Raw genomic sequence first — 15,079 nt, 5'->3', positions numbered from 1 at the left:
GCACTTGGGGGGCGCCATTTAGAAGTACTGAAAATTGACAGGAAGGTTGGTTTGGGGCCTTACCTTCCGAGGCCACCCAGCAGCCGCTGTAGCCAAAGGTGGCTTCTTGGTCTAGGAGTATGATTCTTGCTTAGGGTGCAAGAGGTCCCGGGTTCAAATCCCGGACAAGCCCTTCCTGAACTTGTGTTTCCTGCCCTGCCTTCAAGTCTCTAGGCTGGTTTTTTGGAAACTCCTGTGAAATGCTCCTTTCCTTAGAGTTCCAAAAGGATTAGTTGGACTGGAGCGTGAGTCTGCTTTTGGGAGGAAGAGATCCTGCCTCCATATTTCTTCCAAGTCCTTGCCAAGCCTGTGTTTGCAGCTGACCATTGACGGCTTTTTCTTCCTGTTTCTCTCCAACGTCCAGTAGCGTGAGGGCTGCATTTGGGTCTGATCTGGGTTCCTGGGTCCAGGTGAACAGTTCTTACTCACGCCGTGAGAGAGCGAGGAGGAGACCTTGGAAATGTGAAGGCAGGCACAGTACATTTTCATTTTAGGGCGAACTCTGCCTGCTTTTGTGGGGCTTGGTTTGGTTTCCTTTGCTTTGGTTGCGAAAATCGGGAGAAAAGATGTTCACTATGGCTCCAAAGAAATGGTTCGTTGACTTTTGCGAGTCCAAGTGTGGCTTCGGGTGCGAGAGACCCCGGTCAACTCCCGGACAAGCCCTCAGAAAAAGGCTTGTTTGCCACTGCCCCTTTCTTCCCCCCAGCCCAACTTTTGCCTGTGTTTTTCTCCTCAGGCCTGTGGCGTGAGAGTGGCGATAGGGTGTACATTTGGTTGGTTGCTCTAAGGGTGTGACAGACCCAGCCTGGAGATGACCTTGGAAAGGCGAAGATAGGAGCAGTCCTTTTCAACTTTATGCCGACCGCGGCCTGTTGTTGCTCCCAAACTTCCGAGGCGTGGCGAGCCCTCCCTGGCAAGAGGGGCTTCTTGGTCTAGAGAGTTGTTTCTCACTTAGGGTGCGAGAAATCCCACACGAGCCCTTGCCATGCTTTCTTTGCTGCTCTACGGTGAATTCGGAGGGGCTGGTCTTTCCCTGGGGGTGCTTTTCCTGCTGTTCTTTCCATTTCGTTAGTGTGACGGCATGGGTCCATTCACCGTTGGACGGCGCCTCCTTGTGGCTCCTCTGGGGAATAGACTCCGTCAGGCCAACGTCCCAACCAGCGGTTACACCTTGTCAGTTACTCCTCTAGAGCCCTCTCTCGCTCTCAGGAGCTGCAGCCGTCTTCTTTGCGATTAAGCCCTCCCGCTAGCTGACTCGGCGTTTCCCCCCTTCTGGCGTACGGCGCTTCCATTCTCTTTCACTACCTCAGTGACCCAGGCCGTCATGCCCTTCAATGCCCTGCGCCTGGTCTATGCCAGGCCCTGAGTGGCTGGTAGGGGAACCCGAGCGGGCCCTCTTCTGCAGGATCCAATCCAGGGACCCTACAGCTACCAGTTCTGGGCTTTCTCCTCCTTGCCTGGACTGCTTCCTAAAGCTCCTGCCTTCCTTCCTGCCTCTGAGTGTACCAGCTCCAAATCCTCCCAGGGAGTGAGTGCCCTTTCCCAGTGGCAGCCTCTCTCTCTCTTTCTCTCTCTCTCTCTCTTGCCAACTTCCTGGCTTTAGAGGCCCTGCCTTTTCCTGCCCAGCTGAGTCCGCCTGCACTCCATCTCTGCTCCCTGGCTCTTCCTCCAGGTGCAGACTGTGGAGTTGATCGGCCTACCTGGCCACCTTAACACCTTCCGGTCTTGTTGGGGAGGATGAAACCTCATCAGCACAGTGAGTGTTGTGTTTGACTCATTCTGAGGCGGGAGGGCATGATCAGCACTGGAGTGTGGCTTGTTGCTCTAGGAGCATGATTCTTCTTTTGGAAGCAAGAGGTCCTGAGTTCAAGCCCTGGGAGCAGGTCTCCATGCTGGCAAGATTGGCCCCATCTAGGTTTTCCTCCTAAGGTCTGTCGAGTCACAGCTGCCTTAGCGTCTGAATGTAGTGCTGGGTTGCCCTGGGGGCCGACAGAGCCTGGAGCCTAGGGCTGCAGAGGGCGAGCCGGAGTGGCTGTCTCCCGCAATGGTGGAAGGAGCATCTTGAGCACGGGGCGCAAGGGCGACTGGGGTGGGCAGGGCGAGGGGAGGCTGGGCAGCGCTCTCGGCCACTGGCGGGAGAACCGGCTCGAGGTGGCGGTACGGGGAGTCAGCGGCATCCTCGACCCAATGGGTTGACCCGGTGGCCGAAATTCTTTCCTGCAGGGATGTGCCCGCAAATGCAGCCCAGCGGAGATTCATGCTCCCCAACACAAGCCACGCAGGGAGCTTTAAGAGTCGAGCTGTAGCACAGGGTGGGGAGGCTTTCTGCTGGGCACCCCAAGGAAGGGGACAGGCTTAAGGATGGGCCTCCGCAGGTGGATGAGGCGGGGAGCTCCCCGGAGCCCATCTCGGCAGAGGCAGACACTCCCACCCCAAAGACAAGAACGGAGTGCCCGGCTCAGCCAGAAAAGTGCAGCCAGAGATGCGGGTGCCCGCACCCTCTTCATCCAGCTGTACGGGGCAGCCCCCCGAGTGGAGAACGGAGCACCCAGCTCAGCCGGAAAGGAGAACTCTTGCAACTTTCTCCCTGTTTTCTTCTACCCAGTCTTCTCCTGATTGTCACGTGCTCAACGTATCCCTCCCTGGGAGGCGAAGGCGCAGGCATTGGATTCTACCTACCGGTGGCCAAAGGCACACACAGAGACCGTTACCTTGGGTATCGTGGCACTTGGGGGGCGCCATTTAGAAGTACTGAAAATTGACAGGAAGGTTGGTTTGGGGCCTTACCTTCCGAGGCCACCCAGCAGCCGCTGTAGCCAAAGGTGGCTTCTTGGTCTAGGAGTATGATTCTTGCTTAGGGTGCAAGAGGTCCCGGGTTCAAATCCCGGACAAGCCCTTCCTGAACTTGTGTTTCCTGCCCTGCCTTCAAGTCTCTAGGCTGGTTTTTTGGAAACTCCTGTGAAATGCTCCTTTCCTTAGAGTTCCAAAAGGATTAGTTGGACTGGAGCGTGAGTCTGCTTTTGGGAGGAAGAGATCCTGCCTCCATATTTCTTCCAAGTCCTTGCCAAGCCTGTGTTTGCAGCTGACCATTGACGGCTTTTTCTTCCTGTTTCTCTCCAACGTCCAGTAGCGTGAGGGCTGCATTTGGGTCTGATCTGGGTTCCTGGGTCCAGGTGAACAGTTCTTACTCACGCCGTGAGAGAGCGAGGAGGAGACCTTGGAAATGTGAAGGCAGGCACAGTACATTTTCATTTTAGGGCGAACTCTGCCTGCTTTTGTGGGGCTTGGTTTGGTTTCCTTTGCTTTGGTTGCGAAAATCGGGAGAAAAGATGTTCACTATGGCTCCAAAGAAATGGTTCGTTGACTTTTGCGAGTCCAAGTGTGGCTTCGGGTGCGAGAGACCCCGGTCAACTCCCGGACAAGCCCTCAGAAAAAGGCTTGTTTGCCACTGCCCCTTTCTTCCCCCCAGCCCAACTTTTGCCTGTGTTTTTCTCCTCAGGCCTGTGGCGTGAGAGTGGCGATAGGGTGTACATTTGGTTGGTTGCTCTAAGGGTGTGACAGACCCAGCCTGGAGATGACCTTGGAAAGGCGAAGATAGGAGCAGTCCTTTTCAACTTTATGCCGACCGCGGCCTGTTGTTGCTCCCAAACTTCCGAGGCGTGGCGAGCCCTCCCTGGCAAGAGGGGCTTCTTGGTCTAGAGAGTTGTTTCTCACTTAGGGTGCGAGAAATCCCACACGAGCCCTTGCCATGCTTTCTTTGCTGCTCTACGGTGAATTCGGAGGGGCTGGTCTTTCCCTGGGGGTGCTTTTCCTGCTGTTCTTTCCATTTCGTTAGTGTGACGGCATGGGTCCATTCACCGTTGGACGGCGCCTCCTTGTGGCTCCTCTGGGGAATAGACTCCGTCAGGCCAACGTCCCAACCAGCGGTTACACCTTGTCAGTTACTCCTCTAGAGCCCTCTCTCGCTCTCAGGAGCTGCAGCCGTCTTCTTTGCGATTAAGCCCTCCCGCTAGCTGACTCGGCGTTTCCCCCCTTCTGGCGTACGGCGCTTCCATTCTCTTTCACTACCTCAGTGACCCAGGCCGTCATGCCCTTCAATGCCCTGCGCCTGGTCTATGCCAGGCCCTGAGTGGCTGGTAGGGGAACCCGAGCGGGCCCTCTTCTGCAGGATCCAATCCAGGGACCCTACAGCTACCAGTTCTGGGCTTTCTCCTCCTTGCCTGGACTGCTTCCTAAAGCTCCTGCCTTCCTTCCTGCCTCTGAGTGTACCAGCTCCAAATCCTCCCAGGGAGTGAGTGCCCTTTCCCAGTGGCAGCCTCTCTCTCTCTTTCTCTCTCTCTCTCTCTTGCCAACTTCCTGGCTTTAGAGGCCCTGCCTTTTCCTGCCCAGCTGAGTCCGCCTGCACTCCATCTCTGCTCCCTGGCTCTTCCTCCAGGTGCAGACTGTGGAGTTGATCGGCCTACCTGGCCACCTTAACACCTTCCGGTCTTGTTGGGGAGGATGAAACCTCATCAGCACAGTGAGTGTTGTGTTTGACTCATTCTGAGGCGGGAGGGCATGATCAGCACTGGAGTGTGGCTTGTTGCTCTAGGAGCATGATTCTTCTTTTGGAAGCAAGAGGTCCTGAGTTCAAGCCCTGGGAGCAGGTCTCCATGCTGGCAAGATTGGCCCCATCTAGGTTTTCCTCCTAAGGTCTGTCGAGTCACAGCTGCCTTAGCGTCTGAATGTAGTGCTGGGTTGCCCTGGGGGCCGACAGAGCCTGGAGCCTAGGGCTGCAGAGGGCGAGCCGGAGTGGCTGTCTCCCGCAATGGTGGAAGGAGCATCTTGAGCACGGGGCGCAAGGGCGACTGGGGTGGGCAGGGCGAGGGGAGGCTGGGCAGCGCTCTCGGCCACTGGCGGGAGAACCGGCTCGAGGTGGCGGTACGGGGAGTCAGCGGCATCCTCGACCCAATGGGTTGACCCGGTGGCCGAAATTCTTTCCTGCAGGGATGTGCCCGCAAATGCAGCCCAGCGGAGATTCATGCTCCCCAACACAAGCCACGCAGGGAGCTTTAAGAGTCGAGCTGTAGCACAGGGTGGGGAGGCTTTCTGCTGGGCACCCCAAGGAAGGGGACAGGCTTAAGGATGGGCCTCCGCAGGTGGATGAGGCGGGGAGCTCCCCGGAGCCCATCTCGGCAGAGGCAGACACTCCCACCCCAAAGACAAGAACGGAGTGCCCGGCTCAGCCAGAAAAGTGCAGCCAGAGATGCGGGTGCCCGCACCCTATTCATCCAGCTGTACGGGGCAGCCCCCCGAGTGGAGAACGGAGCACCCAGCTCAGCCGGAAAGGAGAACTCTTGCAACTTTCTCCCTGTTTTCTTCTACCCAGTCTTCTCCTGATTGTCACGTGCTCAACGTATCCCTCCCTGGGAGGCGAAGGCGCAGGCATTGGATTCTACCTACCGGTGGCCAAAGGCACACACAGAGACCGTTACCTTGGGTATCGTGGCACTTGGGGGGCGCCATTTAGAAGTACTGAAAATTGACAGGAAGGTTGGTTTGGGGCCTTACCTTCCGAGGCCACCCAGCAGCCGCTTTAGCCAAAGGTGGCTTGTTGGTCTAGGAGTATGATTCTTGCTTAGGGTGCAAGAGGTCCCGGGTTCAAATCCCGGACAAGCCCTTCCTGAACTTGTGTTTCCTGCCCTGCCTTCAAGTCTCTAGGCTGGTTTTTTGGAAACTCCTGTGAAATGCTCCTTTCCTTAGAGTTCCAAAAGGATTAGTTGGACTGGAGCGTGAGTCTGCTTTTGGGAGGAAGAGATCCTGCCTCCATATTTCTTCCAAGTCCTTGCCAAGCCTGTGTTTGCAGCTGACCATTGACGGCTTTTTCTTCCTGTTTCTCTCCAACGTCCAGTAGCGTGAGGGCTGCATTTGGGTCTGATCTGGGTTCCTGGGTCCAGGTGAACAGTTCTTACTCACGCCGTGAGAGAGCGAGGAGGAGACCTTGGAAATGTGAAGGCAGGCACAGTACATTTTCATTTTAGGGCGAACTCTGCCTGCTTTTGTGGGGTTTGGTTTGGTTTCCTTTGCTTTGGTTGCGAAAATCGGGAGAAAAGATGTTCACTATGGCTCCAAAGAAATGGTTCGTTGACTTTTGCGAGTCCAAGTGTGGCTTCGGGTGCGAGAGACCCCGGGGTCAACTCCCGGACAAGCCCTCACAAAAAGGCTTGTTTGCCACTGCCCCTTTCTTCCCCCCAGCCCAACTTTTGCCTGTGTTTTTCTCCTCAGGCCTGTGGCGTGAGAGTGGCGATAGGGTGTACATTTGGTTGGTTGCTCTAAGGGTGTGACAGACCCAGCCTGGAGATGACCTTGGAAAGGCGAAGATAGGAGCAGTCCTTTTCAACTTTATGCCGACCGCGGCCTGTTGTTGCTCCCAAACTTCCGAGGCGTGGCGAGCCCTCCCTGGCAAGAGGGGCTTCTTGGTCTAGAGAGTTGTTTCTCACTTAGGGTGCGAGAAATCCCACACGAGCCCTTGCCATGCTTTCTTTGCTGCTCTACGGTGAATTCGGAGGGGCTGGTCTTTCCCTGGGGGTGCTTTTCCTGCTGTTCTTTCCATTTCGTTAGTGTGACGGCATGGGTCCATTCACCGTTGAACAGCGCCTCCTTGTGGCTCCTCTGGGGAATAGACTCCGTCAGGCCAACGTCCCAACCAGCGGTTACACCTTGTCAGTTACTCCTCTAGAGCCCTCTCTCGCTCTCAGGAGCTGCAGCCGTCCTCTTTGCGATTAAGCCCGCCCGCTAGCTGACTCGGCATTTCCCCCCTTCTGGCGTACGGCGCTTCCATTCTCTTTCACTACCTCAGTGACCCAGGCCGTCATGCCCTTCAATGCCCTGCACCTGGTCTATGCCAGGCCCTGAGTGGCTGGTAGGGGAACCCGAGCGGGCCCTCTTCTGCAGGATCCAATCCAGGGACCCTACAGCTACCAGTTCTGGGCTTTCTCCTCCTTGCATGGACTGCTTCCTAAAACTCCTGCCTTCCCTCCTGCCTCTGAGTGTACCAGTTCCAAATCCTCCCAGGGAGTGAGTGCCCTTTCCCAGTGGCAGCCTCTCTCTCTCTTTCTCTCTCTCTCTCTCTTGCCAACTTCCTGGCTTTAGAGGCCCTGCCTTTTCCTGCCCAGCTGAGTCTGCCTGCACTCCATCTCTGCTCCCGGGCTCTTCCTCCAGGTGCAGACTGTGGAGTTGATCGGCCTACCTGGCCACCTTAACACCTTCCGGTCTTGTTGGGGAGGATGAAACCTCATCAGCACAGTGAGTGTTGTGTTTGACTCATTCTGAGGCGGGAGGGCATGATCAGCACTGGAGTGTGGCTTGTTGCTCTAGGAGCATGATTCTTCTTTTGGAAGCAAGAGGTCCTGAGTTCAAGCCCTGGGAGCAGGTCTCCATGCTGGCAAGATTGGCCCCATCTAGGTTTTCCTCCTAAGGTCTGTCGAGTCACAGCTGCCTTAGCGTCTGAATGTAGTGCTGGGTTGCCCTGGGGGCCGACAGAGCCTAGAGCCTAGGGCTGCAGAGGGCGAGCCGGAGTGGCTGTCTCCCGCAATGGTGGAAGGAGCATCTTGAGCACGGAGCGCAAGGGCGACTGGGGTGGGCAGGGCGAGGGGAGGCTGGGCAGCGCTCTCGACCACTGGCGGGAGAACCGGCTCGAGGTGGCGGTACGGGGAGTCAGCGGCATCCTCGACCCAATTGGTTGACCCGGTGGCCGAAATTCTTTCCTGCAGGGATGTGCCCACAAATGCAGCCCAGCGGAGATTCATGCTCCCCAACACAAGCCACGCAGGGAGCTTTAAGAGTCGAGCTGTAGCACAGGGTGGGGAGGCTTTCTGCTGGGCACCCCAAGGAAGGGGACAGGCTTAAGGGTGGGCCTCCGCAGGTGGATGAGGCGGGGAGCTCCCCGGAGCCCATCTCGGCAGAGGCAGACACTCCCACCCCAAAGCCAAGAACGGAGTGCCCGGCTCAGCCAGAAAAGTGCAGCCAGAGATGCGGGTGCCCGCACCCTATTCATCCAGCTGTACGGGGCAGCCCCCCGAGTGGAGAACGGAGCACCCAGCTCAGCCGGAAAGGAGAACTCTTGCAACTTTCTCCCTGTTTTCTTCTACCCAGTCTTCTCCTGATTGTCACGTGCTCAACGTATCCCTCCCTGGGAGGCGAAGGCGCAGGCATTGGATTCTACCTACCGGTGGCCAAAGGCACACACAGAGACCGTTACCTTGGGTATCGTGGCACTTGGGGGGCGCCATTTAGAAGTACTGAAAATTGACAGGAAGGTTGGTTTGGGGCCTTACCTTCCGAGGCCACCCAGCAGCTGCTGTAGCCAAAGGTGGCTTGTTGGTCTAGGAGTATGATTCTTGCTTAGGGTGCAAGAGGTCCCGGGTTCAAATCCCGGACAAGCCCTTCCTGAAGTTGTGTTTCCTGCCCTGCCTTCAGGTCTCTAGGCTGGTTTTTTGGAAACTCCTGTGAAATGCTCCTTTCCTTAGAGTTCCAAAAGGATTAGTTGGACTGGAGCGTGAGTCTGCTTTTGGGAGGAAGAGATCCTGCCTCCATATTTCTTCCAAGTCCTTGCCAAGCCTGTGTTTGCAGGGCTTAAGGGTGGGCCTCCGCAGGTGGATGAGGCGGGGAGCTCCCCGGAGCCCATCTCGGCAGAGGCAGACTGTTGCTCCCAAACTAGAGACCGTTACCTTGGGTATCGTGGCACTGGAGGGGCGCCATTTAGAAGTACTGAAAATTGACAGGAAGGTTGGTTTGGGGCCTTACCTTCTGAGGCCACCCAGCCACTGCTGTAGCCAAAGGTGGCTTGTTGGTCTAGGAGTATGATTCTTGCTTAGGGTGCAGGAGGTCCTGGTTTCAAATCCCGGACAAGCCCTTCTTGAAGTTGCGTTTCCTGTCCTGCCTTCAGGTCTCTCGGCTGGTTTTTTGGAAACGCCTGTGAAATGCTCCTTTCCTTAGATTTCCAAAAGGATTAGTTGGACTGGAGCGTGAGTCTGCTTTTGGGAGGAAGAGATCCTGCCTCCATATTTCTTCCAAGTCCTTGCCAAGCCTCTGTTTGCAGCTGACCATTGACGGGGTTTTCTTCCTGTTTCTCTCCAACGTCCAGTAGAGTGAGGGCTGCATTTGGGTCTGATTTTGGTTCCTGGATCGAGCTGAACAGTTTTCATAGATTCATAGATACTAACCTCAGAAGGGACCATTCTGGTCATCTAGTCCGACCTCCTGCACAGCGCAGGCCACAGAATTTCACCCACCCACTCCTATGAAAAACCTCCAGGGCTTCTCCAATCTGCCCTGAAGGAAAATTCCTTCCCGACCCCAAATATGGCAATCAGCTAAACCCTGAGCATATGGGCAAGATTCACCAGCCAGATACTACTGAAAATTCTTTCCTGGGTAACTCAGATCCCATCCATCTAATATCCCATCTCAGGGGATTAGTCCTATTTAACCTGAATAAGAGGTGCCTTCTTTATGCCTCTTATTACCCTTTTGCCCCTATCTTTCGGGTGGGTCATCTTGTTCCTTGTTATCTGTGTGGAATGTGCAAATATCAAAGTGTTCTTGTGCCATCCTAGCATATGTTTATATCTCTAGTTTCCAGTACCTTTTAGGTATCTTTATTTGTTCAACATCAGCCCTTTCCTTGCCAGCTTTTGTGAGCAGGTTCTGCCTCTTGCTCACAGCATAACGTTGTGTTATGTTAGAAAAGTCTTTACCATCACTTTAGGTCAGGTCTTAGGTGTCATACCAAGCCTCTGCTTTATGTTTTAGGACCTCACCTTATTATACTCCCGCCAGTGGCCGAAGCCGCTGCCCAGACTCCCTTTGCCCTGCCCCCCTGCAGTAGTCCTTGCGCCAACTGCTCAAGATGCTCCTTCCACCATGGTGGGAGGCACCCACTCCATATTGCCCTCTGCAGCCCTATCCCCCAAGTTCTGTGGGTCACCAGGGCAACCTGGTACTCCATTCGGAGGCTGAGGGAGTTGTGGCTCGATAGATTGTTTAAGAAAAATGTAGGCAGAATAAAGCTCACCAGAAAAAAGGTCCTTGGGTGGGTTTTTCTGGGACTCAATCCCGGAAATTCTTCCTCTCAAGAATTGAATTTTTGTGCATTAAAATTTCGGGTCGAATGGAAAACACCAGCATACACAACTTAACCAAAATTCGTATGCAATGTTGATAAGGAATACAGACAATTTGGAACTGTCAATTCCAGCAATGTGCCAAATCTGTGCAAATCGTTTAGAGAGAGTTCTGGCTATGGTCCCTGTGTGCTCCATTAACCTGGAAGAACCTAGATCCGTGCAAGAACACAAAACAGAGATAAATAGAAGGGAATCATGCTAATGAACCTCAGAATAGCTAGCTATGTGCCTTGATATGGTCCCAGAGCCCATCCCATGCTTGTTGCCACTCAGCTGTTGACCCACGTTTTTTCTGAGCCTCAGCCTGCCTTTTAAAGGCCATATAAACCCAGTCAGCCACTGCTATGGGGGACTGCTTCTGACACTGAAGATGCTTGTGACATGGGCTCTGTCAGTGATCGTATAATACTATGACATTGATTAGGTGCAGTGTATCCTGTGACCCCCACCCACAATTCCACGGCCCCTGCTGAGGAGAGTGTCGCTGGAACTGCAGTTGGTTCTTCTGGTGCCCAGTGGCTTGCCCACATTTGTCTGGGAACAAGCCAAAAGTGAGCTGTAAGTAATCCTGTACAACCAAGTCTGGCAACTGCCATTACATAGCCAGTAGACCCCACATCTGGCGGCGAAAAAATCATTCAACCAGAAAGTAGTCCGTAGTCTCAAGCAGTGCCAGAGCCTGACACTGTGCCCATGGGCAAGCCTTGCTCTTCACATGCCGGCCGTGCACATTCACTTGGACTGACATTTTCCCATGAAAGATGTGCCACTGTACATCTCAGTCCTTAAAGGGCACACATGCCATTTGCAAATACTTTAAGGCTCCTGTCAGTATGTTCTGAGGACAGTTGCTCACCTTTAGAGGAACTTACTTAAAACTGGCCTGCATCACCTACTGTACAAAGACCTCTGTAGAGGCCGAGCCGAAGGGCGGGGGGCGTTGTAGTTGTGGCCGCTGCTGCTGTGACAGCAGCTACTGTTGCGGCTTAAACCATCCTGCAAGCACCTTCTACCTAAGCACCCACTGAAAAGCCCATAGGACGCGAGCAGGAACTGAATGGACGCAATAGAGGGCAGAGGCCCTAAGCCACCACAGTCCACCCCATTGCTTCACCCAGTGGGCTCAGAAAAAATACGGCCAGATACAAAAAACTGGTTATGGTCCTTGTAGTTGCTCTGCTGTTCCCCTCTGGCCTGGCCTGACCTCTAGCTCTGCCACCTGCTGAAAATTAAAAACCAAAAATGTGGAGCCATAAAAGGCTTCAAAGCCCACCATGCCCAATCTTCCCTCTGTTACTGACAGAAAAGCCACAGTTCTCCTGACTAGGGACATCCTACTGCCCCACAAGAAGTGGAAGGCCATGGAGTTCACTCTCAGCAATACTTGTGGTGCAGGGGAAAATACATGATTAAGGAAATTTCCTGCAGCCAAAAGATAGGTCTTGAGCAGGACAACCTTCTGGGCTAATGGCAAGGTCCACTTATGCCACCGGCTGAACCGTTCCTCACAGGCCAGCAGCTACCTCTCCCAGTTTGCATTCCCCATATCATCGCTGACCCCAAGCATTACCCCCAAGATATACACCACCTCAGGGTGCTCCTGTCTCTGCTGGGTACCAAGTGTAAATCCCAGATGGGTAAGGGAAACCCCCACCAAGGTCTGATCCCACCCAAAGGCCCTGGTCTTTTCACATACCCTTCCAAGAGTGTCACCAAAGTTCAGCAGTCAGCCGCGGAGCTTACAATCACAGTCACATCATCTGCGTGAGTGACTCTGCCTTCAATGAATTGGCATCCTCGTTCAGTCCCACCAGGCTCCAGCCGTGGCAGACCAGGCCCTGCATCGCCCTACTGTTGTGGAGCGCTCTCAGAAAAAGGTTCAAAGGGAGCATGTACAGAAGGGGACTCAAGGGACAGCCCTGTCGTACATCCAAGCACACAGCGATTTTGTTTCCTAGCCAACCACTCACCAACAGACAGACCGAGGCCTGACTACAGCACTTGTAACCATCCAATAATGTCCCCAGGTACTCCATAGTGTTTGAACACTCACCACAAATAATGCAAGTTGACTCGACCTAAGGCCTTGGATTGATCCATAGCCCACAAATAACCTTCCCACTGCTTCCAGCCTGCAAATTCACAGACCTTCCGTACGCTGCATAAGGAGTCTGCAACTGTCTGACCTCACACTGCATTGGATAGGCTAAATGCACCAGTCGGTCTGCTATCCATCCCAGCCTCCTCTCGAGTACTCAAGCCAAGATCTTACAGTTGGTATTTAACAGAGCAATGGGTTGTCAGTCAGGTCTCCTGTCTTAGCGAGCAATACCAGGATAGCATCATATTGTGACGGACTCAGTGCTCCATGTTGCAGGGAGCTGTTGAAGACGCTCATCAACACTGGCACCAGAGGCTCCAGCAGTTCCCGGTAGAACTCTAGGGGCAGGCCATCTGGGCCAGGAGATGTACTGGTCTTCAAAAACAAAATTGCTTCTCTCACCTCACATTCCTGGAGCTGCTCAACTAAACTCCTCCAATCATCTCCTGACAGCAGCTATGAGAAGTCCCCAGTTAAGGAGATTAACTGCTCCTGCACCTGCTGAACAATGTCCCAATGCAGGAACAGCTCCCCATAATAAGTCTCTAGGATGGCCAATATTCTACTGTGGTCCTGCACTATTGCATCTGCGGGTCCTCCCCTGAGTCCCCACATCTCCCTGCTTTTTCTCCATTCCTTGCAGGCCACAAAGATACCTGGGAAGGCCACCCCTCCCTTCACTCGGCGTTTCTGCTGCAGCCTCATCTTCTGGAATGGGTACAGTTGTCACCTGATATGGTCATACAGTCCTCGTTACCTGGCTCCCCTGGCTGGATGGTTCTTTTGAAAATCCCACAAGTGATGCTACAGGATTTGGCACCACTGGTATTCTTTAATATTGTGTTGTTTTGCCAGAACAAAGCTGCCAATTCCTCCTTTACTGACTCACACCAATCCCCCTTGTTGCCATAGAGCTCTCCGATGCTTTCCCATTCTGCCAACACTGCCAGGCCTTACCATACCACCCCTATATCTTGCACGTTCTGGATGTTTAGCTTCCAATATCCTCTGCCATGGGTGAAGGAATTGCCCACATTTAGGCACATGGTGAGTGTTATATGATCCACACAGTCCATTGGCACTACTCTATACTGTCAACATATTCTCTTTCACATGAATTCATTAAAGGGCAGTTCCCTCCCAGCACCTGGCAAGTCTGAAAACCTGCCCCTATGGCAAGGCTCAAGTGAGATTTGAATAAACAATTGCTGCTTTATGAGATCAATGCACTAAACCCTGAGATATGAAGCTGGGCCCAAGACAACCCCACCCACCTCTGTGAAACTGCACCTACCAGGATCGCCTGGGGATGGATGCTAGCCCAAACAGAGCTGGATCCTTGGAGACTTCCCAACATGTTCCTGTTTCCTTGTGAGAGCCATCGGGGAGCCCCGGGATGTCTGAGCAGTGAAGGCGTTGGGCTTGCCTTCAGTAGGCACTTATCTGTGTGGCTCAGAATCTGACTGCGGTCAGCATGCTGCTCTGTGAGATCTAGGTCGGTGCCATTTCTCCTTTTGTCTCTCGTGCCCCGCAGAACTGCAAGCTGTCTGCCACAAGCCTGTGGTATGACCTTACGAATCAGATGGTGGCCACAGAGTCTGGGGTGAAATGGAATCGCCCAGAGTGAGAAGGCTGGAGCACCATGATGCCATTGAAGAGTTAGTATTGCTAGTGGCTAGACTGGAACTTGAAAGACGTGGCATTTATTCTTGCCTCTGCTACTAGTCTGCTGGGTAACCTTGGACAAGTCACAGTATCTCTCTATGCCTCAGTTTCTCAATCTCTAAAATGGAGGTTGTGATACTTAGTTCCTTTGTAAAGCACTTGGAGCTCTACTATTGAAAAGTGCTATACAAGCCTGAGGTATTTTATAATGTTCTTAATTATTTGTAGATGATGATGATGATGATATATACCAGCAGTGGGGGTTGGTCTTTTGGTGTGGCTTGTGTTTCCCAGTTAAGATTAACAGGACTTAGGTGGGAAGGCTATGACAGATACGGAGGCAGCTGTGGGAGTGACTCGTGTAGTGGAAGACACAATGAAGATGACTGGATGTGGAAGCTGCGGTATGTACATGACCCTGGAGGGGGGACTTGGTAAGAGTTTTTTCTGCATGAAATGCCGTCTGATAGAGCTGATGGAGGAAAAGATCCGAGGTTTGGAGATGCAGGTGGAAAGTCTGGTTGAGTTTAGGAAGGGGTTTGAGCAGATGATGGAGCAAAGACATGAGGTATCTGAAGGGAAAAGCTCAGACTTACAGATGGAAGCAGGGCTGGGGAATTTTGAGGGGAGACTGGATGAGGAAAGTGGTCAGTGGAAGCATGTGACTAAAAGAACCAGGCAGAGGAAAAGATGGGCTAGTGAAGGAGAAATAGAGCTTAGGAATAGGTTTGCAGAGTTGGAAAATGAAGAAGGGGCTCAGCAGGTAGTCGCTGAAGGTGGAAGGGCAAGGAAGAAGAGAAGAGAGGCTAGTCCTATAGGAAAAGGGAAAGAGTCAAGGGAGACTACACCAAATCTGAGCCCCAGGAGGATACAGGATGGGTTGAAGAGGATTATAAGGGAAAATAGGAATGGAAAGAACTTGCAGCCAGAGGGAACAGGGGAGAGAGTGGAGAATAGCACCGTCACCAGGAAAAGGCAGGTTTATGTGATCGGGGACTCTATTGAGAAGAATAAACAGGCCTGTAACTAGAGCTGATCCAGAGAATAGAAGGGTATGCTGTCTTCCAAGTGCTAAGATATGGGATGTAGACCTGAGGTTGAAAAGGAT

The 15,079-nt window shown here is 53.4% G+C and overlaps 2 non-coding genes across 2 annotated transcripts; both read left to right on the top strand.

Annotated features, from left to right (window-relative positions):
* The first annotated feature begins 5,626 nt into the window (after positions 1 to 5,626).
* Positions 5,627 to 5,698, top strand: TRNAP-AGG. The gene has a single exon. It is a non-coding gene; the product is annotated as a tRNA-Pro (tRNA).
* Positions 5,699 to 8,391: 2,693 nt separating this feature from the next.
* On the top strand, positions 8,392 to 8,463 carry TRNAP-AGG. The gene has a single exon. It is a non-coding gene; the product is annotated as a tRNA-Pro (tRNA).
* Positions 8,464 to 15,079: the final 6,616 nt, after the last annotated feature.

Source organism: Dermochelys coriacea, chromosome 5 (assembly GCF_009764565.3).
Source record: "Dermochelys coriacea isolate rDerCor1 chromosome 5, rDerCor1.pri.v4, whole genome shotgun sequence".
NCBI classification, from domain to species: domain Eukaryota; kingdom Metazoa; phylum Chordata; order Testudines; family Dermochelyidae; genus Dermochelys; species Dermochelys coriacea.
Note: the sequence above shows the minus strand (reverse complement) of the source record. Positions and strands in the feature narration are given on the sequence as shown.